We start from the raw sequence: 5,071 nt of genomic DNA, 5'->3' as shown, positions 1-5,071 counted from the left end.
TTTTTGTAATAGACTCAGTTCTTGTTTTTTTGTCATAATCATGCATTTTAACAAAGCAGATTGTCATTGTGAGTCCAGCTGTTTTGGTGCTGCATTTCAGTGAACCCTGAGTAATTCAGCAGTGGAATAGGCAGCCTAAGGAGGTGGTGAGCTCCCCTTCACTGGTGGTCTTCAAGCAGTGGCTGGACAGAGGTTTATCCTGGATGCTTGAGGCTGATCCTGCATTGAACAGGGGGTGGGTCTAGGTGACCTGGATGGCCCCTTCCAATTCCATGATTCTATGAATCCTCATCCTTTTGCTTTGTTTATTGGATGATACTGACCTTGATGGCCCAAGCATCTGATTTAGTAGAAGGGAGTTTTATACAGTAGTGTAACTTCTTCTCAGGTTCTTCTGGTAGAATCTGTGAACTTTGTTCTTCCAATTACTTGTGAACAAACATTAGGTGACCAGGCGAAAGCCACCCAATGAACTTAGGAACTGAAATAGCACAACCCCCCAGGCAAAGATTCTCTCTCCCTTCATTCCTACTAAGACCTCACATGAAAAGAAATCACATGTTCCGATCTGCATCATATGTTTCTCCATGTATTCTGGAAATTTATATCTTGCATTGCATCGGAGAGTTCATACTCAGCGTTTTCTCCTCAACAGCCTTGAGAGGTGGGCTGTTTATTTATAATCTTTCCATATAATAAAACCTGAAGAACGGTAGCTGAGGATTCACTTCTTAAAACAGGAGGTGATTGACCCTGAGCAGGGGTATTCCACTCCACGGTGACACCGCTGATGAAACCAGACGGCCTTTTGCCTGCTGGTGGGATATCCCCCACTCAGGGACCATTGTGGCCCCCCCTCCACTCTCCCTCCCTCAGTGCTTTATGCCAGGGGTAATCAACCTGTGGTCCTCCAGATGTCCATGGACTACAATTCCCATGAGCCCCTGCCAGCAAACGCTGGCAGGTGCTCATGGGAATTGTAGTCCATGGACATCTGGAGGACCACAGGTTGACTACCCCTGCTTTATGCCACAGCCTGTCACTTAGGTTGTGTCTCAGCTGCTGGCATTACTGGAAAAGGAGGAGACAAATCCAGCTGTGATGGCATTCATCCTGGAATCTCCCATCCCACTCAGCGGTTGGAGCCCAGAGAGAGTTTTTTATGGGTTTTTATGGTATTGGGGACTTAGGAATGTTTTAAGGGGGTTTTAATCTGTTTCTTGTGTAATACATCGCGAGTCCATGGAGAGTGGCAGGATATGTCAAAATGAGAGAGAGGAAGGAAGGAAGGAAGGGACTTGGTTCTTATATGCTGCTTTTCTCTACCTGAAAGAGTCTCAAAGTGGCTTCCAGTCGCCTTCCCTTTCCTCTCCCCACAACAGACATCCTGGGAAGTGGGTGAGGCTAAGAGAGCCCTGATATTACAGAAGGAGAAGACTTGGTTCTTATATGGCACTTTTCTCTACCAGAAGGAGTCTCAAAGTGGCTTCCAGTTATCTTCAGATGAAAAACTTGAGGCAGGTAAGAAGTACTGTATACAACTCAGTAGAAGCAGACCCATGGACAAGGTCTTGCTGGGCTTCTTCGTAGAATCATAGAATCATAGAATGATAGAGTTGGAAGGGACCTCATGGGTCATCTAGTCCAGCCCCCTGCACTATGCAGGACACTCACAACCCTCTCGCTCATCTACTGTAACCTGCCACCCCCTTGAGCCTTCACAGAATCAGCCTCTCTGTCAGAGGGCTATCTAGACTCTGTTTAAAAATCTCCAAAGATGGAGAACCCACCACCTCCCGAGGAAGCCTGTTCCACTAAGGAACCGCTCTAACTGTCAGGAACGTCTTCCAGATGTTTAGATAGAATTTGTTTTGAATTAATTTCATCCCATTGGTTCTGGTCTGTTCCTCCGGGGCCAGAGAGAACAACGCTGCTCCATCTCCCATATGGCACCCTTGGCCTCAAAAGAGCACACTGCCTCAGTCGCCCCTCCGAAGCCGCCATTTTCAACTTGAGAGCTGCTCTTTGTAGTCTGGAGATGAGCTGTGCTTCTCCATGTTCCATCTGGAGATTAGAAGGGAAAGGGGAGAAAATCTAGTCTCTCAAAGCTCAACTCTGTTGGCGTGATATATATGTTTTCTGATTTCGGAAGAAAGGGATTATATTTCCGGAAAATAGCTTTTTTTTTACCAGCACCTATTCAAAGCTCATTTTGGAAAGTTCAACTGGTCTGATAATATTTCAAAGCTGTTTTTGTGACCTTTTGTGACAACGGGGACCTTTGTGTCAGAATAAATTTTGTTACACTCCCCACCCCCATTTATGCCCCCTCACGGCCTTTTCTCAGGCCCCACCTGGGAGGCTGGCTACCCCAGAGTTTGAAATATTCTTTGCAGTTTGGGAGTGAGGCTTAAGAGGGCACCGTGCCTCAGAGCGGCTGTTTTCACCTGGGGAACTGATCCTTATAGTCTGGAGATGAGCAATGTTGGCAGACGTGGGGATGGAGTGGTGCAGGTGTGTCTCGCCTGAGCAATGGACTCTGGGCTGCCCCCTTTCCAGCAACACTTCTAGTGGCCAGCTTCTCTGCACATTTATTAAGGGCTCATTCAGTTTCTCGCTAAACACTCTGTCCAGCAAGGACCCTGGGCGAAGACCCCCTCCCCCCCACCAGAATCCCATTTGTTATCTTGAATCCAGGTGACCCGAATTCCAGTATTTTGGCTGCTCGGGGCGGGGGGGGGGATCCTTTTGCTTAGAACATAAAGTTCTAAGAACCAAGTTTAGAGCAAGCCTTTTTTTTTTTTTAGAAAATAAATGCTTATTAGAGATGGATGACGTGCCATCATTTTCTGCTGAAGCCATTCGTTGTATTAGATAATACATTCTCAATAGGTTTCCAGCAAGTGGTGGGTTCTGAGCATGACTGCCCTTGATTTGGAAGAATTGCTCTGAGAAGGAAAGTAATTTGTTCTGTTACTTAAAATAAATTCAGCAGAGACATTTTCTCACATGCGATTCAAAGATGACTGTTTTCCAGTCAATTTCATTCCCTGCTCCTCCATGTGCTGGGTGACCTTGGGCTAGTCACAGTCCTGTTAGAAACTGTTCTCACAATAAAGGTGCAGCTCTCTGCTTTTCCTGAACTCACTTGCTGCCTGGAGCTTCCAACACTGTAGAAAAGCCTTGATTGGCCAGGGAGTCAGGCTTCCTCGTTCCCAGGTTGCAAGGCTTCCCTTAAAGGCAGAGATTTGCCTCTAGGATTTATTCCCCCTCCTCTTCTGTCTCCAATCTTCACCCCCCTCCCCTTCAAGAAAAGAAAGAAAGAGGCTCCTGCTGCACTTGGACCCTTCTGAGCTTCCCCTAATCACACGCAAAACACTTTTCTGTTCGGGGTGGGGGGGGGGCTAGAGGAAGACCAGAGTTCAAATAAATCTGAATTCAGCAGGATCCACAATAGAATAAACAAATAAGTGCAGAACCAGCCCTGGATGAGAGCCATCACTTACTCATGAGTAAGCGTTCCCAGGGAAAAGGCATTTCTTCAGCACCCTGGATCCAGGAGGGTCAGCTGAGGGCCATTTCTGGGACTTGTGCAGCCTCCCACCTCCAGGAGACTCACAGAGGCTGCCCCAGCTTGCCTCCCCATGCCCTCCAAGTTGAAAGAGGCCAGAGCAACGGCAAAGAATGCTCCACAGCTAGCTTCTCTTCCACCCAGCAAGCTTCTAAAACCTTTTTAAGCCCTTCCTGGCTGAGGACTATCTCCCGATTGGGTCTAAACTACCTGACGGGCCATTCCTGGCTGAGGGCCAATCAGGAAGTGGGTGACTTGTCAGTTTTGGTTTTATAAGTTTTACTGATGATGATGTATCTTGCCCTCCCCATCCCACTTATTAGGAAAGTCAGCCTTCAGGTGGGACCTGGTGGTCCTCTGAAATTACAGCTCATTTCTAACTATAGAGGTCAGAGTCCCTGGAGAAAACGGATGCTTTTGAGGGTGCATCCTATAGAATCATAGAGTTGGAAGGGCCATACAGGCCATCTAGTCCAACCCCCTGCTCAACGCAGGATCAGCCCTAAGCATTCTATAGCACTGCATCCCACTTGGCCCCCTGCCCTCCACAGGTTCCACCCCCAAATCTCCCAGAATTCCCCAACCCTGCCTCCCCACACTCTGCTGCCGGTGGCTAGGGAGGCCTGACAGCCCTCCAGTTCATTCAGTTGCCACTCAGCACCTGGAAACAAGATAGGAAGTGGTCTGAGGTCAGATTATTTGCTCCATGTGTTGTATTTTATCACAACCTCTGTCATTACAGAAAGCAAGTTATACATATTAGAGGGCTTGTTCGTTCCCAGTGCCCTGGGTAGAGGCAGAGTAAGGCTGGGCAGCTCTCAGTGGTGATGGGGTTCGTCAGTTTGCATTGACTACCACTGGACAGCCAAATGGATTCGGCCTCGAGAAGCACGCCCGAGAATGGCGCTCCATTTCCGCACATTGCAAATAAATGGCAATACTTATACCAGAGAGGATGTAAAGTCTACACTGAGGGTCAAAATACCCAGGATACCCTCAGACTGTAACTTCAGATGTACCTTTGGGGCTTGTAAAGCAGCCAGGGGGGTTACAGCATTGGGAGAGGAATGTTAGAGTCCTGCCTAAAATGCACATCTCCCCAGTTGGTTTGCACTCTAGGAGTGGGGAAAAGACTGGTATGGTGTGAAGACTTCTTTTTCTCACCCACAACTTAAAGTTGTGGGCGTTTGGGATTGATTCCAAACCAGAGGCGTTCAATCCTCCTTTGTTCAGTGCCATGACCTTAATCCCTATTAACCTCCCCACACATACACCCCTGCTTTGGAAGCCCCAAAGAAACATGTCGCGTTTGGATCACAGAATTTCAGCATCACATGTACTGGGTGCCCTAGCAGGGGCTCATGGGAATTGTAGCCCATGGACATCTGGAGAGCCAGTTTGGCCACCGTTGGGTTTTCAAGGCAAGAGATGAACAGAGGTGGCTTGCCATTGCCTGCCTCTGCACAGGGGCCCTTCCTGGTCTCTCATCCAAGTAGTAAC

The sequence above is a fragment of the Paroedura picta genome, chromosome 18 (genome assembly GCF_049243985.1).
Source record: "Paroedura picta isolate Pp20150507F chromosome 18, Ppicta_v3.0, whole genome shotgun sequence".
Lineage (NCBI taxonomy): Eukaryota > Metazoa > Chordata > Lepidosauria > Squamata > Gekkonidae > Paroedura > Paroedura picta.
This window is presented reverse-complemented; position numbering follows the sequence as displayed.